Source organism: Panthera onca, chromosome B1, assembly GCF_046562875.1.
Source record: "Panthera onca isolate mPanOnc1 chromosome B1, mPanOnc1 haplotype 2, whole genome shotgun sequence".
Lineage (NCBI taxonomy): Eukaryota > Metazoa > Chordata > Mammalia > Carnivora > Felidae > Panthera > Panthera onca.
The window spans coordinates 99,391,140-99,411,888 of record NC_138342.1 but is presented as its reverse complement, the minus strand read 5'-3'; the positions used below and the strand labels follow the sequence as shown (position 1 = coordinate 99,411,888).

At 33.9% G+C, this 20,749-nt stretch overlaps 1 long non-coding RNA gene across 10 annotated transcripts in view; it reads left to right on the top strand.

The window, feature by feature from the left end:
• LOC132692159 (uncharacterized) overlaps positions 1 to 20,749 on the top strand; it is a 93,882-nt gene that overhangs the window by 22,341 nt on the left and 50,792 nt on the right. For 8 of the 10 annotated variants that reach the window (XR_013554896.2, XR_014137542.1, XR_014137540.1 and 5 more), the window contains 3 exons: positions 9,984 to 10,159; positions 15,114 to 15,232; positions 17,271 to 17,367. This is a non-coding gene — a long non-coding RNA (uncharacterized LOC132692159). The remainder of the gene's footprint in view (positions 1 to 9,983; positions 10,160 to 15,113; positions 15,233 to 17,270; positions 17,368 to 20,749) is intronic. The other 2 variants (XR_014137539.1, XR_014137541.1) reach the window with 1 other exon arrangement.

Genomic DNA, 20,749 nt, shown 5'->3' with positions numbered 1-20,749 from the left:
TCCATCTAGGGTAGCACCTTCTTGCTATTGCTTCCTTTAGGGTTCCTTACTGTTTTCTGTTTAGCCATTCAGCTTTTCCATCACTTATACAACCAATTCCCTGCATTAAATGTCCTCTATTTGAATACCTAGAGTGGCTTCTGTTTTCCTGACCAGGAACTACCATGAATAATTTACTCCTCTCTATTGAAACTTGAAAACTGGGTGAAAGAAATCATTTTCAAAGAAAATATAATTTAATCAAATTAATTTTAGGAGAGATGAACTCAATACAGCAATTTAGAAGAATCAGACTCATTAAAGATTTAGCATCACCTCCTCTTCCCAACCAAGCAAAAGCAAGAGTGAGGCTGCAAGTTCTATTTATGCCATAATGTGTAGATAATTCCAATGCTATTTAAGCTTTTCATCATGTTTCAAAAATAAAATTTGCAAGTTACTTTTATGGAAAATTTTATACATGGATTCCAAACCTAACAATTAAAACATCAAAAAGAAAAATACAGGCTAGTCTCATTTGTGTTGTCAGTAAGTATCAATGAAAACATTCTAAATAAAATAACTAAAAATTATAGGATGATATAACAAACTAAAACCTATGAATGAAAATGGGAACACTCTTACATACATTTCATTAATATGAGAAATCCAACAGAGCCATTTATATTCCCCTTTATTCACAAAAGGGAACTAGGCAAATGAAATTTTTAAGATTCATTGAGAAAAAAAAGCACTCAATATTTATGTCTTAATCAACCAGAGATTCCAATTTTAATATTATTACACAAAATAGCCAGTTGACAACAAGGCCATTTGATATTAAAGATTATGTTCTGTAAGCTCTAACAATCAGCATTAAAATGTCAGGGTCATGGGAAAATTTATTTATTTTGCAAATAAATTACAAATACATTTGTTATGATAACAGAAAATAGACAAGAATGGCTAAAGTTTAAAAATGTAAACATTTTTATTCTATGTTTAGTATCAGAAAGGAATACATTGATACTCTTGTCACTATTCTTAATTTGGTATCTTATCAATGCAGATTCTCTTGTCTCATGTTATCATCCCAACTGGCATTCTTTCTGCAACAGCAAGAAAGCATTTTTTCCCTTCTGAATTATCTGAAGTTCTTTTTCTAAAAGTTGTTAGTAAAGGGTACTTGTATTTGTAAATTCAAATACAAAACAATCCATTTGTTAAATACTAGATGGCAAAATTGAGAGCCTAAGTAAAACTAAATACTAAAATATATAGTACAGTAAATAGAGATCATTAATGATGATATCCATAACTGTAATATGCGACTTCAACAGACATTGGAGAGAAAGTGGTGAATGAGCACCATCAATTCAAAGAATAGATGGGGGGTGGGAGGGAGGGCAGGGTGGGAGGGAGGGCAGGGTGGGTGATGGGTATTGAGGAGGGCACCTTTTGGGATGAGTACTGGGTGTTGTATGGAAACCAATTTGACAGTAAATTTCATATATTAAAAAATAAAAAAAAATAAAAAAAAATAAAAAAAGATTCTTAAAAAAAAAAACAAAAAAAAAAAAAAAACAAAGAATAGTTAGTATTGGTCAATACACAAGACAAATTGAATACACACTACAATATTACAGTCCATATAGAAAAGAAATTTGGGAGCATCTGGGTGGCTCAGTTGGTTTAACATCTGACTTGGGCTCAGGTTATGATCTCATGGTTTGTGAGTTTGAGCCCTGCATTGGGCTCTTTGCAACAGCCTAGAGCCTGGAGCCTGCTTCAGATTCTGTGTCTCCCTCTCTCTCCACCCCTCCCCTGCTCATGCTCTGTCTCAAAAATAAATAAACATTAAAAATATTAAATAAGAAAAAGAAATTTGGTAGAAAATTCCCCAAATTGGGCAACTGTAGTAAATTCTTACATGGCATCATCAAGAACAATTTGTTAAATTGAAAGTAATTTTTGGGGCACTTGGGTGGCTCAGTGGGTTAAGCCTTTGACTCTTGATTTTAGCTCCGGTCATGATTTAACCGAGCCCTGTATCAGATGCCTGCGCTGGGCTCCGTGCTGACAGCCTGTTTTCACAGGCATTCTCTTTCTCTCAAGTAAATAAACTTAAAAAGCAAGAAAGTAACTTTTCTAAATTTTCAAAAATAAAAACCAAATTTTAATCTCTTGTGATAGGAGAGGGATTTGTTTCCCTACAGAAAAGTTATTACAAAACTGTTGTCATAGAGAAAGTAAAAAATTGTATAGCTAAAATTATGATAAAACTATAATAAAATTGTTTCAATTAATAAAAATATTTTTTCTGGACATTGCGGTGTTTGTGGAATTTTTCAGCTTTAAAAGTATGCACCGTTGATTGTGATTTCTTCTTTGCTCTCAAGTGAATATTAATATTAATTTTTATGCCTTATGTATTTGTACTTTTATACTATTTTTTCTTAGAAATTGCTTACAAAATTAAATAAACTTCAGGACTAAAACTTTTCCTTTCTTCAACCTGTCTCAAATCCTTCAGGGAGTTTGCAAAAATTCAGTAGTAGGCAAAATACTTTCAAAATCCAAAGAATGAGAGTTCAAATTTTATGGCAATGTCACCTAGGAATTGAAGGACAAGAAGATTCTAGCAGATGTATGAGTTAGCTTCTATATTGGAACAGCCACAGGCAGTAATGTCCCCCTGGAGATCCGTGTTGCTCATTAGCATATTAGTATGTCTGAGGATACCTATGCCAAACACATGGGTTTAGTGTGTTTATTTCAGCATTTGTCACAGGTATTTAATCACAGAACCCTTAGTCTTGCTGTATATGTAGGCATTTTGAAACATTTGGTAAATATTAGAATAAAATGGTTATCAATAACAAAAATTTAACACCAGGAAGAGATTTTCTGCAGCCAGATTGCATAAGACTTCCAAAATTCCATTTGAGAGCATTTCCATTAATCTATGTTTTACTGCAAGCATAGTCAATGTGATATTTCATGCTATTTTCCTTTAGGAGAAAAAGGATCCAGCACATGCCAGCGCTTTTCCACAGGTGGCCTTTAGCTAAATGACTGCCCGAAAGACATTTCTTGTGGGAATTTGGGGGGGATTAAAAAAAATCAGCTTTCACTATTGTTTTTTCAAACCAAAAACATTGCTACTGAACATTGCTAGTACCGTTCTTGGGCTATTGTGAAATCTTATCATTTATTGATAATAAATAATGTTAGATATAAAGAGGAGACAATTGAAAAATTAACCTTTCTTCAGTCAAATTATGCTTTTCTTGATTCCTTCCTACTTTGTTTCCTGAGTGTTTGGTCAATTCATTTTTATTTTCAAGAAAAAAATAGCCTATTACAATTGGGAATGTTTTGATTGTCTTGTTCATATGACAATTTAGGAAAGTTTTGTTTTCACAGGCAAGTTAAATTTCTACCTTTGGCCACAGTATTTCTAGTAATCATCTAATATTCTCTTACATCCAAAAGTATGTGGGAGGGCTTTTAAAGTTGAAGGCAAACATTTTGAAACCAAACATTGTAAAGAAACTAAGATTTTGTGTGTGTGTGTGTGGATAGTTATTTTGATTTTCAAATTGCAAATGTTATTGAAAACTACTTAAAAATTTTTCCTTTCCTTTTCTTTACTGACTGTGTTGTTTGAAACTATTGGCTCATGTACTTGGCATGAATATAAACAACATAAGGACAACCAAAAGGAAATTAATCCATCACAGTTCTAATTTCAATTTGCCTATTTTTATCATTCACATTTTTACCATCTGGAAATTTTCCTATCACTAGCTAAAAATATAATATTTTTTCAAATACTTTGGGATTTTAAAGACATACATAATGAAATTTTATTCTCATCTTTTGTGACATTATTTACCATACTTAAAAAGATCTGTTATTTTAATGATGCTTTACATGAATACACAAAACATACTATAGACTTATATGTATATGTAAATATTGATATTTGTATTTATGTAAAGTCAAATAATCAGGAAAATGAATTATATCTAAATACCAAGATACTTGCTTGAGTTATGTTCATTTTTTCATCAATGTCTTTGCAAAATAAAAAAATCAATTTCATATAACAATGTTTTTAGTATTATGGCAAAAAATTATAGCTATGAACATGCATGTAGCTTTAAAATCTAAGGCAATCAAATAAGTAGATATTTACAAAATAGAAACATTTTAATACCATAATAAATTTTAACTAGGTTAGAATGTTGAAATTGAATATTTTTTTGAAACAAATTTTAAGCTAATAACCATAGGAGAATTTGAGTTTTCTCTATCCTCTTATGAAAAATGTATACTGCTGTAAGTGAAAATTTGTGTTTTTGGCATGTATGTATATACAAAGTATGTATTTTATAAATAATTACATAGATAGCAGATTTTATTGAGATATTAACTTGTATTGACTTTAGGACTGTTAAAGTCTTGGATTTGGGGGAAAGTCTCTCTTTTTTATCACAACAATTCTGATGTCGCTCTGCCATATCAAAGATTTTTTAGACAATGAGTTGCTTTTACACACTAGAAAATTAGTGTGGGATTTTACTAGCATATCTATGGAGAGGCACCCATGTCATTCATTAGTGAGTCTAAGAGTAATTTCTGAAGTTAGAGGGCGTTTCCCTCTTTCTTTCTCTGTCAGTCTGTCTCTCTCTCTCATATCATATACATGCCTTTAAGATACCTGTTTCTCAGCTTCAGTGTCCATGCTAAATGCTTTATGAAAATAAAAAGTTATCATTTCACAGGGTAGTTTTCCTCACTGCCTTCCTTTCTTTTTCTCATTCTTCTTGAATATATTTTCTTTGTTGATACTTCCCTAAATATCTTTGATATCATAGGATCAAAACATTTTGTGTGTGTGCATAACATGTTCAATTCTAATCCCACAGATTTTATTTTTCCATTCGTTTCCATTACTGCTTCTATCTTTTTAATATCCATTGTTTATTACTATTTTTCTCCTGTGTATGTTCTAACCTTTTGGAAAAACTTATGTTTGTTATATATTTATATTTCTATAATATTAAGCTTTCTATAGATTGAATAAGGATAGTTATATAATTTCAATTAAAGTGAAAAAATGACAGATTTTATTAAGGAACAACGTATGCAAGTTATATTATATTTAATTAAAATGTAAGTAATGTTTATTTAATAAAAATGACACATCATTATTATATGCAAACTTGTGGATAATGAATATCAAGTTCATGATGATAATAAATTAACTTTGAAAACCAAGACATTTTTTATCTGAAAAGTGTAACCCATATAGCCTTTGTACATATATGTGTACTGATGTATGCAGGTGGATACATACATGTATGGCATATGTTTGTGGATATAAATGTTTTAATTGTCCTAAATTATATTTCCTTAAAGAGTCAAATCAGCTTTTTTTTAGCAGACTACTTTTATAAATATTTCACATATTATTCTTGGTTTAATAATCAATATATCTCAAAATTTTAACATATCTCATTAAAAAATCTATTGGTCCATAAATCTTTCATGTTAATTTTCTAATGCATTTTCTAATGCTTTTCTACATCAGAATTCTATAAACAGAAGCAGGCTTACCATGTGCTTCTTTACCAGAATTTTTTAAAAGTACTACAATAGAGTGTCTGTTTCCATAAAGCTCATAATGGGAATGAAATGCCTGAGGCAAACATGTCTTCTTTGCCTTCAAAAATGAAACATCAAAGAAATACTATTTGTATATAAATATATGAAAATGTTCATAAATAAAATCTTTGTGCTTTGAGATAAAATGAAAACGCATTCTTAAAAGTTTCTTTCAGAAGTAGTTTCCTAAAATCACAATATAGGGACTATGGGTATTAAATAGTTGACAGTGAAGTCTTGTGATCCTTTTTCAAAGTCCATGAAGTTTATTTGGTGATTAGTAGATAAAGAAAAAACTTCTGGGAAATGAGATTTCATATTCTATGCTTTAGGTATTATCAAAGGTAGCACATTTTTGGTCAAAGGTTAAAATTAGAGGCATAATTTAGTGAATTATGAACATAGTATTTTTTCTATAAAGTATGTATTAAAGAATAGATAAAAAAATTACAGATGAAATAGATCCAAAGAATTTTACTAGACAATAGCAAATCAAAAGACTCTGAATGATGACATATCTAATGACTGCCCTAGTGGATGCAGGCATGTAGTATGAAATAGACTCATGGCACTGACTGCATAATTGCAAGTGGATAACATTATTATTTGAAATCATTGAGTTTTGAGTTAGTTTTTGTGGCAACTGTTAGCTGAATCAGAGATTTGGGGATACAGGAATGAAAAAATGGGTAACACTCTACCCACATGTTTTAATAAACAAAACACCTATCTATAATAAATAGCTTGGTTAGATGGTATTAAGGACAAAAACAAGTAGAGGAGAGGAATGGAAAGTATTGGAGGTATAGCTTTAAATATAATAGTCAGGAAAGCCTCACTGAGAAGGGGATTGTAGCAGGCCAGTTTCCCAGCAAAGCAAACTCTGAGAAAAAGACTTAGTGAAGAATCAATTACCCCTCTTATCATGGGCAACTGGGTGGCAGTTCTAGTTTAAAATTGAATAATATATTAACATATCATCTAGTAGAAGTATTCTCTCCTTTCTGTGATCCAAGACTTCTAAATCTTCAGAATCAAGAGTCACAACCAGAGGAAGTACAAATTCACAGAAATGGGTAATTTAGAGTGATATTAAATAAGACCACTCCTACTGTCTCCTCTTGGTTCCCAGACTCTTGCATTATACCGATTAGTGATATAGTGTTGGGTCAAACACGAACTCTGCTGGATGAGATGCTATGAATAAGAAAGGCAAAAATATATGTCAATTCCAGTGAATATGAATTGTTGCTCCTTCCAAGTTTGAAGGGGTCCAATGTAGTCAATTTTCCACAGAGCACCTCTCAGGAATTTGCAAGGTTTGGTGTGTCATATTGGAGCTTTTTGTTTTGTTTTGTTTTGTTTTAAGTTTATTTATTTATTTTGAGAGAGAGAGAGAGAGAGAGAAAGAGAGAGAGATAATGAGAGAGTGAGCAGAGGAGGGGCAGAGAGAGAAGGAGAAAGAATCCCAAGCAGACTCTGCATCATCAGTGTGGAGACTGACGTAGGGCTTAGACTCATGAACTGTGGGATCATGACCTGAGCCAAAATTAAGAGTGGAACACTTAACCGACTGAGCTACCCTGGCACCCCTGGAGGCTCAGCTTTAATATTTCTTGCTGGTACCTTGAACGTTCGGTGTTAATAGTAGCTAGATCAGCCTTGGTGAATGAGACACCATAGTGACAGACCTATGTCTACTCATTTGATGTGTCCATTTGCCAGTACTCTGAAGTCTTATGATAGTGGCTGACTAAAGTCAATTAGCAAGTTATTCTCTCTACTTGATTGTTGAATCAGGCCTTTTCTGGGTGCAAACTTTCCTGGAGGATGTCAACATGTAATTCAAAGATCTCATTGATGTCCAGTCCCATATATTCATCCATAAGCCTTTTGCCCAGACTTTCTTAACCTCATTCTTCAAATGCTTCTAGGCCTTTGTCCAACCAACCAAGCCATTTCCCATTACCCATATGCCTTTATATATCCTAACGTTGGCATTCTTCCCTTTCCACACAAAGTAGATGAGCAGATACAGCGCACACTGAAAAGATTTCTCTTAATATTTTTCGGGACATTGGTAGGCTTGAACTCATGTACACACATCCTAAGCTGACTTATTCACAAATCAAATTCAGATTTTTCTACATTTGTCAGCTGATCATAAAGAACCACAATTTGTGAGGCTATAAATGTGCCCTGAGGGAGCAGTGCTGGTAAAACAGTGATAGAATAAATGGACCATGAAACAATGTAGTCTATTTCTATTCTGTTGTCTTCCTTGTGCTCAGTAATAGATATACCATTTCCAATTTATAATGACTTATTCCTGGACATGCCCAAGTTTCTGAGTTGGTGGGTCTGTCAGATCCCAGCCCATACTGCACACTTCATATGCCGCCTTAGAGCTGCCCATGGTTAAGTGTTCTGTCAGGTCCCAGTAGGATATCAGGAGCTGTTAATTATCAATAACAAATATATTGCAAAGAATATACGCAAATATACCAAGTTATTCTTTCCGAATCTGAAAAAGATCTCTTTGATTCAGATGTAGCATTTAACAAATATTTACCCCTCAGGAAGAAGAGTAGCAACATATACATGGACAGAGACTGCAGCCAATAGTGCAATTTGATTGTGCCCTTCTTCTGAGATGTAACGGTATCCTGAAGGACAATTTTCAGTGTTACCATCTTTTTATTATTTGTTTTCAGAGATGAACATCTTCTCCAGCGATTGTGCATCTCTGAAAGCAAAATCAGTTTATAATGAAAAGAGTTCAAATAAATTCAATAATAGATAATATATAACCTTAAATAAAGAGGTGAACTTGATGGCTTTCTTTGTTGTTTACTTAAAAAGAATAATAATTGATTATATCCCATTATTTTATCTCCTAATTTCATGTAATTTACCTCCATGTTTTCTAAAACAGATTGAGTTTTTCTATGTGGTTTACAAAGAAACACTCAGCTGAGTGGCCCGTATTAAAAGCTCAGTAAGTGGTTACTCTATGCTTGCATTTCCCTTTTCTTTTACTCAGCAGCAACTTTAGTGTGATTCCTTCTCTGTGGTTGAAATGGATTCAGAAATAGCTTTGCAGGAAATATTTGAAGGGAAAAAATTCTTAGTATAATGATCAGGCAGAGGACTGTAATAGATTTAAGTAGAGCCTGGGTTACCTATAAAAGAAGGAAACTAAAACATCATTTTTTTAAAAGCACATTTTTATCATAAGAAATCAAAATCCTTTACTTGGCTTTTTTTTTTTCTAAGACCATAGTTGAATTCTCCTTATCCATAGTTGAATTATGCTCAGCAGAGAATGTTGAACTCAATTGTCCAAAGTCAGTCTAGTTGATCTTGATAGTAGAAATAGAATAAGTTCTGAAGCAATAAACTGATACAGATTTTTACTCAAATTCTGGTAGAGTTTATTTTTACAAAGGAAAAGATGGGAAGATAGTGCCCATAAGTTTCTAAAAGTATACTTAACCAACATTTTCTTGATGGAAATTAGAAATTTTGTTATCTGAAACATAAATCTCAAAATGGGAAGTAATGTTTACTATGGGATTTTAATTTCATTTTATTTTTCAATGAAAAAATGATTAAAAAATAAGTTAGTAGAAAGTCACCATGGTGAGAAGTCAATAAAAAGTTATATTCGAATCTACCTGGAAGCAGGGCAAATAGGTTGACCTTGATATATATCTGCCATCCTAAGATATTCATGAAAAAATTTGACATAGTTTAAATTTATTAAGAGTCACTTAAATGACAAATTGTTACCAAAGAAAAGTCAGTAGGCTAGTATATATCTTGGTTGGATTTTTATTAACTGCTATTAAAATCATACAAAGTTCTTAAAATTCCTAATTTGAAAATGTTGCTGATACTGTCAGTAATGATCAGTTTCCTGCTGTGTCTCTGTGTGCATTGCAATATTTTGGCTCTAGGAGAATGTTTCAAAACATGCAGATAAATTACTTCAGGATTCCTGTATCTTTCAAACTATTATTTTGGAATTTTCATAGCCATGCACCTGGTTCACTTTTTTTTTTAATAGGAAAAGAAGGAAAGAAACACAACTGTAATTTTCTATATTCCCAAGAATGAGAGATATTTCACGGGTCCTTTTAATAACTTGACTACTGAAGCTTTTTTTTTTTTTTTTCCTGAAACTGCGTGTCAGGTATGACTGTGCTGCTAGCACCATGTTGGTCTGATGGTAGTAGGGAGGGTGCGCTGAGGTAGTGTGGATATGTGTGGAAAGCACAGAGGAGTCCTCCTTGTGAAGCATTTTCTTGCCCATCTGCTCTTCTCGACAGATCCTCTGTCAGGTTCCTGCCAGACACTGCCTTCCAGAGACATGCAATGGCTTAGCCCGTGGTCTTGCTGTCACTGAAGAAAAATCACTGTCCTGACATCTGACCAATCTGTGAGGATTTGGTTCTGGTGGATAGCTTGTTTCCAAGTTTTGCTTTTGCTCCTCAGTTTAAATGTTGCAAGTTTTCTTTAAAAAAACCTGAAAAATAGATGAAAATGTGCTTAAATAATTGATACATAAGAGATACTATAGAAGTATAGTAGGGTTACCTATTAGTAGATTTTTTTTTAATAAATTAAGTTTATTTATTTTCAAAGAGGGAAAAAGACAGAGAGAGAGGCAGAGAGAAAGGGAGAGAGAAAATCTCAAGCAGACTCTGTGCTGTCAGTGTGGAGCCCGACATGGGGCTCAAACCCACAAACCATGAGATTATGACCTGAACCGAAGTCAAGAGTCATACACTCAACCAACTGAGCCACCCAGGGGCCCCTATTAGTAGATTCTTTCACATAGATGGGAAATTAAGGCTATAGAATGTCAAATGACAACTGAGGGTCAAATGAGAAATTGGTTATAGGTGAACTAACTATGTTGAAGCTGGCTAGAATCTTATGCCACTGTGCCATATATTTTAATGTTATTATCTTAACATGTACTTCTCACAAGTTCACTGTGACTAACTCATTTCTATTTGTTTTTTTAATGCTTCCTTTCAGTGTCTGAACCTAAATATTTAACTTTTTACCTAATTATTGATATCCCATTTTACAGGTGAGGAAATTGAGGCATAGGGAGATAAAATTACTTGCCCAAGGTCATACACTTCGTAAATGGAGGGGCCAGGATTTTATTCCTAACTGCAGCTCCAGATACCATGCTCTTAACTACTGTGATACCCTGCCCTCCTTTAGCCCGATATTTTATAGAACACCATACTTGGATTCATTACCTCATTTATTTATTCAGTAGCCAATAGTTAACTGCGCATTACTGTGTATAATAGTCTGTATCAGGTGATAAGGATAAGTTGCCAATAAAAAGAAACAGGTCCTTGAATGACCGTTTCCACATATGACTGCACAGTAAATGTCATTTCTTGGTGAGTAGATTCTCAATATTATCTAGAAGTCACAGTCAAAAGAAAGAAATAATTGAGATGAGGGATCCAGTTGTAACTCATAAAAAGAACCCTCTGCAAAGGCCAGCCCAATCCTTTCAATAGTTGAATTTCCAACTTAAAATGTTCATGCCACATTTTGAGCCCACTTCATTTGGTCTTGTCCTCAGGTAGAGATGGGTGTGGTTGTCTAGTATTCCCTGTGTTTAGACAGTTTGTATATTTGAAAGTTGTTAAATTATATGTTTCAAATGTCTAGTTTGCAGGTTGGCTAAACTCAGTTCCTTTGCCATTTCCCATACGTTTTATTTCCCAGTTCGAAAAACACATTTTAACAAAGGAATACTGGTTAATATTTATGCTGAAATAAAATATCAGCCTGCCATACCATTCCTCTTGTAAAATAAACTGCTTATATTAGGAGAAATATGTAAAATACTTTTATTGTCCATTTTAATCTTGGTTTCTTTCTATATTAAAAAAATTAGTATGTAGGGGGAGAAAAATATTGACACTATTTTATGAACAGAAAAATGAATGAATAATTAGCTATTAGACTGCAATTTTAAAGAAGCAGAACAATGCTACATGGTACATTGAAGCATCTGTTTTATTCTTGTTCAATGTCAGGGAAAGACATTGGCAGTTGTAACTGTCAATGTCTCTGTTGTAGCTCCAATATCTTGCCAAGATTTTTTTTTTTTTAAATCACACTTATTTACACGCCCAACCCAAGGGCTTACTATTACCTTAAGGTAAAGATCATAGCAAAACAAAACAAAACAAAACAAAACCCAAATATCTTACAAAGAAAATTAACATTCTTTTTCAAATGTATCAGAATCATTTACATTAGGAACAGGACACATTTCCTTTTTTGACATGAATGTGCCAATTATATTACATCCTGTATATTAACAAATAGCCTATTTTAAAATAATGCAGAGCTAAGGTACAAAAAACCAAAGCTTTATCTTAAAATAAATACTATTGATTTTCTGAGGGCTCACTGGAAATAATGAAATAAAAAGAGATGCTTGGCTTCTAGCTTCCCAGCATCACAGCCCATATAGTGTTTAAAGTGCTCTAAAAGAAAAGAAGTGATTAGAGATTTGATGGATGAGCCCCTCAATTTATTTCTTAAAAGAGAAGTTCCCTATCTTACAGCTAAAGCCACATGAATTGCTCAAAGTCAGATGACTGGATGAATTCTTTATTGAAATGACAATGAAAATAATTACGTTGTTAGATTGTCAGCTTTTTAAAAAACTCTTTTGGCAATCCAGACACACTGACATTAGTAACAAAGACAGTGAACATTTTTTAAACCAATGTCCCTTAAACTTTCCAAATGCAACACCATTGAATTGCCATTTTGGTGTGATTACTCAAAATAAAGAATGGAGTTTTGGAGACATATCAGGTAGTGAAAGAAGAAACAGACCTTTGGTACTTACAAACTTAAAGTAAGGGAAAACATCTCAATTGTTTAGAGGGCTTTCCCCTTCAATTTCAGCATTCCCTATTTATTTGCAAAAAGACATAGTTAAATCTGGTTAGCTAATTTAATATGTATATACTAGAAAAGAATGAGGTTTATTATTATGGCCTGTTCTGACATACATGACAATAATGGAATTTTAATCAGAATATAAGTAGATTTTTGTGAAAAGAATAATTAACATATGCTAAGAAAGGTATTGAACAAAAGAATAAAGTCTTCCCTCTTTTCATTTTTATTTCAAATATTAAAAAGGAAATGAAAAAATGGTGTGAAATTTTAAATTATTCCTTTTGTTTAAATACATCTGTCACTCTTTCATGCTTGATATACATTTTTGTTTAATGTAAGCCTATAGGATATGTTAACCCCATAGTTTAAGAAAAACATTTTCTGGTGAAGAAACTAAGGCAAAGGTACCCTTGTCTCATCTTTCTGGTAGAAATTCAGATTTCCCATTTGAAGTTTTGCCGTTTATTTCTACATCTTGACTTGGTACATATACCTAATACATAAGGGAATTGCTTACGACCAAATTCTGGACTCCATTTATTCCGATAAGTAATTTCTAAACTTGGAACATAGATAATTTTAATTTTATTTAAATAGAAAAATCTTATTTTCAGAGGAAAAAAATGTAAAGGAAATCCTGCTTTTATGGAAAGAAAGTATAAACTAGTAATCTCACATTGAAAACCTAAGTTTTGGGGCAAATTTTAGTGTTTTTTATTATTGGTTAAAAAAGACCTAAATATAAAATTGCCCGCTATGTAATCTTCACATTAAAGATCAAAAACTAGATATAATACTGTCTTTATTTCCATGTTATAGAAAGTTAGGGGACACACTTAGATATCCTTTTATTAAGTATCACTTTTTGGAAGGCATCATCATGGGAGGGGCAGATCGAGAGGGAGACACAGAATCCAAAGCAGGCTCCAGGATCTGAGCTGTCAGCACAGAGTCCAATGCGGGGCTTGAATTCACCAACAGTGAGATCATGACCTGAGCTGAAGTTGGAGGCTTAACCAACTGAGCCACCCAGGCATCCCAATACTTCTTGCTTCTTAATTTGATGTGAAATTATTTTTTTCTGAACTTTATTTATTTTTTAAAATGTTTGTTTGTTTGTTCGTTTATTTATTTTGAGAGACAGAGAATGTGAGCAGGTGAGGGGCAGAGAGAGAGGGAGAAAGAGAATCTCGAGCAGGCTTCATGCTGTTAGCACAGATCCTGACGCGGGCTCACTCTCATGAATTGTGAGATCATGACCTGAGCCCACATCAAGAGTCTGATGTTTAATTGACTGAGCCACCCTGGTGCCCCAATTTTTTTCTGAACTTTTAGTAGGATGGTTGGTTCTGGAAGAGTTCCTAAACTTCTTTCAGTTCCTTCTTTTTTTATTTTCATCCAACACTAAAAGTATAGAAGCTTGTTTTCTAAGACTTCCTAGTTTTGTTTCCTGCTTCATCTTTCTCTGAAAGTTTTTATTTCTTTCATCTCTATTATAATTGTTCTGCTCAATTTTTATTTCACTCCAGGCAGTTTCTCCTTAGCTTAGGAGACCTAAGTGGTCACTTCTGAGATTTCCCAGGGGCCAAACTGCTCTGGCCTTTTTAGATTATTTTACTGTGGACCCCTCAACTCATCTCATACAGGTTTTGGCAAGAACACAATCAGTTTCAGCTACTGCTTTCAAATGGCAGTGTGGTTTGGTTATGTTGCATATTTTGAGGTTCTTCTTTTCTTAGTTCCATCAGTCAAAGTATTGCTTTCTTCTGCTTCCTCATGTACAGATGCTGATATAATATGGGTCTTATGGTCATTGAGTGTTGGTTCTCAGTCAGTTATATTTTGAAATTTATAGGGATACCTTGCTGCCTTGCTTTGCTGTAGATATTGCTTATGAGGTTTTCCATTTGCATGCTCTCTTGCTCTTCCAAATAAGTAAATTAAACATGAAAAAATAAAAATTCAATTAATGTATCATTAAAAACAGAAAAATGGTCACTGCCATTCCTTTATTATCTTACTATCATACTCTGATTCCCCATTTGTTAGCCTATTAAAGAATAGGATAATTATTCCAGGATATGTTGGGAGAAAATAATAACAATGTTAATATAAAAAACCCCAGCAATATCAGGAGGCTATTACCATTAATACGATGATTATTTTTAATAATAATGATTATAGTGACATTCAAAGATTAAATGATTATGAAGAACTAGGAAGAAACATAAGGATTTTTTTCTATTTTCATAGAAGACTATCAAAGTGACATTTGGAAAAAATACAAAGTACTTTTGAAAAGAGACTAGCTTTATAACCATGTGAATTTTAGAAGAAAGAGAGCAAGCCAGTTACTTTAACTCGAACCATAAATGCCTTGTTAGAGAAAAGCATGGCAAATCAATCAGAGTTAGTGTACTGGCTAATATGTTGTCTTTTGATTGGTTTCTCCATTATTGGCCTATCAAGGTTAATTTCGTGTGTGTTTCAACTTACCACAGGTTATTGGTCTGTCTTCTCATCCACAGCAGAGTTCAAAATGAGCACAGCTTCCCCACAGAGCAGGTGCTATGAGCAGTGTAGCAGATCATCTGCCTCAAGATCTTCTTCCTACTACCAGGTGCGTTGCTCGACATGAAGCCAAGAGTGTGAACTATTTGCACTGAGAGAAAATAGCAGTGAAATCTAAAATATTAGCATGTGGTATGAATACAAGTCAGTTCTCACTGTGGTCACCTTCCGTTCTCTTCTGCATGATATGCCTTCTTCAAGCTCAGAAGAAAGGGGTCATTCTCTTTCTCTCCCCTTTAAATCCCTGTTGCTCATTATACTTTCCAAATTCCAAATTTTACAGTTATGGCCAAGATAAACCTGCTAACTTATGTGGCTTAGAATTGTAGAACATGTCCCCTGGCATGAATGTTTAAAGAATAATTAGCATATGTAGTGAAAATCGGCAAGTAATCTCAATTCACAAAAATTGTTAAAATGTTTTCAATTTTCCATGAAGTTCTGGGGAATGTGACACTCCAGCACCAGGCTACATCTGCAAATTCTAATTTTACATTTCAAAATCAACCTGCTATCAATATATTATGTGATTGTGTGTGTAGTTTTGACAGGTAATGTTGATGCAATTGTGGCATGGGCATTGCCGATGTGAATAATTCAGTGAATAATAAAAAATTAAATCAATTATTTGCCAAATTTCAAACATCAATATTTTGAAATATCCCTTATTTTTTTAGATATGTTGAACACTTTATATTTCAACGTTTATGGTCATATGACATATGACTTATTTGAATAAGATGCAATGGACTCATAGGCATTTCTTATTGTCACTGCAAATCCAGTCTAATTAAATTTTATGTCCCTCATTGTTAATGTTTGTGACCACTTCTGTTTCTGGTTAGAAATTTAACTAAGAACATTTTGATACTAATATTATGATAAGTGATTTTTGTCTAGTTCTAGAAAATATAGCATACATATTATTTTTCTTGTTATTTAATGTCCATTATTTGAATTAAAAAGAACATTTGCATTTCCTTTTGAGCACCAGAAAGGGAATAATGCTTTTATTGTTTTGAATTGAAGGTAATTATTAAACTGCTTTGCTAGCTTTTTCTCTTTATAATAAATTATCAAAAGACTGACTGTTGTATCACTTTTTAAACATGCTTTAGCAAGGAATATATAACATAAAAGAAAATTATTTGCTTAGAGACTATCTATGTGAGTGTATGTATCAGCTTACATACTCTCATATACAATATACATATTCAGACACGATTTCAAAGGGCAAATAACTACATATTTGATAGAAAGTTATAATTCATATCATCATAAATAATAAAACAAATGCTACTTTAAATGTAAGCTATTAGATATTCAATTAAATTTCTTTTGTGCAGCAAAATAACTTTAGGAATATTTTGGTATAAAGCTGACATATGATTGATGGGGAATTGGTAGATAGGGAGTTGGTTCACATAATTCATTAGAGTTTTGAAATGGTAAGACACAAGTGCCATACTACTTCTAGGGAAAATTTTAAAGAAGGTAAAAATTTTTGTAATTTCCCTATACCAGCATCCACTTATTACTGTCTGTACCCCTTTTTATATATGTTTTAAAAGTTATTATTTTTAATTTCTTTTTTTTTGGCAATTGACCCAAGCCTCACTTCATCTGGAACTGCCCTTGCTGTTTCAGGGCAGAGATAGTCTTCTCAGTCTACGATCCAATAAATCAGAATTTAATAATTAGTTCACTCCCTTTTAGCTCACTTACAGTGAGGTCAGGACATTGCTTGAGGACAGTCAACCAATGACCACTTACTCAACATTCAAAACTTATTACAATTTCAGTGTTTTTCCCCATTTAAATTACATGAACTACAGGGACAGTGTAGGTCAGCATTCCTGGCAACTTAATATGTGGTAAACACAGTGCTATTAGCTTTACATAATCTATTTCTCAAGACTCTTTCAAATGCAAATTTAACTTAGGCAAAAATGAAGGGAACTTATTGGCCTTCTAAGCAGCAGAGTGCATCTATGGATTCAGGCACGGCTGGATTCAGGGGTTCAAACAATGATATTGGCACCACCTTTTAATTTTTATTCTATCTTTGTTTTGGTTTCATTCTACAGATCTCCTTTTACATGACTAGGAAAATGGATGTCTGCAGCCACAGATTCAGATTCTCCCGGTGACTACATGTAAATAAATATAATTATACATATAAAGGTAAATATAAATGTATAACATAACTTATGATATGTCTTAACTCATTTGATATTCATAATAACCCATGAAGGGTAGATACTATTTTTTTAATCTCAATTTTAGATGTGAGGAAAATGTAACACAGAGAAGTTTAAGTAACTTTCAGAAGGTCACATAACTCTGTGGTGGCAGGGCCAGGTTGCCAACCCAAAGGGATCTCAATCAGAATCCATTTTCTTTACTACTTCACTCTAGTAGACCCGTGTCTAACAAGATGCACAGAAGTCTGTGATTACCCAGCAGTATTTTTGTCCCTGCTCTCAAACTGATCTTTGTATGTCTTGAGATGGAGGAATACTTCACCAGGAAAAACAGATACTGAATGCACAAAAACAAGGGTGTTGTTTTGATATTGTTCACAGGCCTCTGGATCACATGCTTGTGCTCTGGGTTAGGGAGGGACTGGAGGGCTGGTTGGGGGGCAGACACTCCCACCGTATTTAGCTGATGAGTGAAAGATAATTTCTTAAAAGCAAAGTAGTTTTCTTTTGACAAAAATGGATACCTTGAATTCTGTGTGATAAAAATAATATTTATTATTTTCACTTGTTTAACATACCACATACCTATGGTCTTTAAACTTGTCCCCAAATTCTTTGACACTCCTCCTTTAAAACCTTCTCTTTATCTGGAGTGTGGACTTTGTGACTCACATCCAATGACTAGAATGTGCTAAAAGTGAAGGTATACATGACTTTTGGAGGTCATAAGAGGCATTACAGCTCCCTCTTCTCATTACCTCTTGGATCACTCACTCTGAGGGAAACTGGCTGTCATGTTGTGAGGACAGTCAAGCAATCTCCCAGACAGATCCATGTGGAAAGATACTAGGACCTCCTGCCAACTACTAAAATGACTTGATGGTCAGTTCTCTTTAAAGAGATTAAAAAAAAGAAAAACTTTGATTTATATTTACCAACATGTTTATCATTTTTTAAATTAAGTTTTTAATTTCAATTCCAGTATAGTTAACGAATAGTGTTATATTACTTTCCGGTGTACAATACAGTGATTCAGCAATTTGATACATCATTACTCAGTGCTCCTGGTGATAAGTATATTCTTAATCCCCTTCACTTATTTCACCCATCCTCCCTACCTTCCCTCTGATATGTTTTATTTTAAATGGGTACCCTCAGGGCACCTGGATGGCTCAGACCGTTGAGTGTTCGATTTCGGCTTAGGTCATGTTCTTACTATTCTTGAGTTTAAGCCCCACATCAGGCTTGCTGCTGTCAGCTCAGAGCTGACTTTGAATCCGCTGCCCCACTCTCTCTCTGCCCCTCCCCCCACTCATGCTCTCTCACAAAAATAAATCAAAACAAAAAAATAAATGAGTACCCTCAGTTAAAGTTTTTTTTTAAATTTTTAAAAATGTTTTTATTCATTTTTGAGAGAGGGAGAGAAAGACAGAGTGTGAGCAGGGGAGGGGCAGAGAGAGGGAGACACAGAACCAGAAGAAGGCTCCAGCTCTGAGGTGTGAGCACAGAGCCTGATGCAGGACTTGAACTCACAAACTGTGAGATCATGACTTGAGCTGAGGTCAGAAGTTTAACCTACTGAGCCACCCAGGTGCCCTTCAGTTAAATTTATTTTATTTTCAACAAGAACATTTTTTTTTTACTTGAAGCACACTTCACAGTACATAGTTCTAAAAGATATATATAAAACATTCCATTTAAGAAAAATGGAATACACTTTTTCTTCAAGAACACGCAGAAGAATCCCCTTGGTTAACTGACATAATAAGGGGCATAACAAAGATTACAAATTTAAGAAGACTGGTGCCAGGTCTCATTTCATAAGCAGACCAGAGCACACCAATTAAAACTCTTGCCACGTTCAGGCCAGGGACCAAACACTGCCCACAGCAGTCAAGGAGGGCCTCGGTAGATGACTGCCTGAAGGACAGAGCAGCCAGAACACAATAGCATAGCGCACATAGCACACACTGGAGATGCTCCCTGAAGTACCAGGCCCTGGGCACTTCGTGACCTCTTCTTCATAAGGCCATTACTTTTAGCAGCTGGAGACTTAACTGGCTTTTCTTAAACACAGAAGAAGGCAGACAGTTAGACAAAATGCCAAGATGGAGGAATTTATCCCAAATGAAAGAGCAAGATAAGGTCATAACCAGAGATCTAAGTGAAACAGATATAAGTAATATGCCTGATGGAGAATTTAAAGCAACAGTCATAAGGATACTTACTGGGTTTGACAAAAGAATAGAGGACATCAGTGAGACCCTTACCACAGAGATAAAAGAGTTAAAAAAGGATCAGAGATGAAGAGTACAATAAATGAGATTAGAAATAGACTTGATATAAGGAGCAGGCTGGAAGAAGCAGAGGAACAAATTAGTGACTTAGAAGACAAAATAATGGAAAATAGTGAAGCTGAACAACGGAGAGAAAGAAGAAAATTTATTTCAAGAAATAATAGCTGAAAACTACCCTAATCCGGGGAAGGAAACAGACATCCAGATCGAAGAGACACAGAGAACTCCCATCAAAATCAACAAAAGCAGGCCAACACCTAGATATGTTGTAATTAAATTTGAAAACTATTGTGATAAAGAAAAAATATCTTAAAAGCAGAAAGACAAAAGAAATCATTAACTGGGGCACCTAGGTGGCTCAGTCAGTTAAGCGTCCAACTCTTGGTTTCGGTTCAGGTCTTGATCTTGCAGTTTGAATTTGAGCCCTGCATTGGGGTTTGTGCTAATAGTATGGAGCCTGCTTGGGATTCTCTCTCCCTCTCTCTCTGCCCTTCCCCTTCCCCTGCTCATGCTCTCTCTCTCTCTCAAAATAAATAAATTAATTTTAAAAAAGTCATTAACTTACAAGGGAAAGCCCATAAGGCTAGTTGAAGATTTCTCAATAGAAGCTTGGCAAAACAGAAGAGACTGGCATCATATAATCAAAGTGCTAAATGGCAAAAATCTGCAGCCAAGAATACTCTGTCCAGCAAGACTATCATTCAGAATAGAAGGAGAGATAAAACATTTCTTAGACAAATATAAACTAAAGGAGTTCATGACCACTAATCAAGCCCTGCAAGAAATATTAAAGGGAACTGTAAAGGAGAGACCAAAAGTGACAAAGACAAGAAAGGATCAGAGAAAATTTCCAGAAACAAATGACAAAATAAGTAATAAAATGGCAATAAATATGTATCTATTAATAGTTACTTTGAATATAAATGGACTAAATACTCCAATCAAAAGACATAAGGTGTCAAGATGGACAAAACAATATGACCCATCTATATGCTGCCTACAAGAGACTCATTTTACACCTAAATATACCTGCAGATTGAAAGTGAGGGGGTGGAGAAACATTTA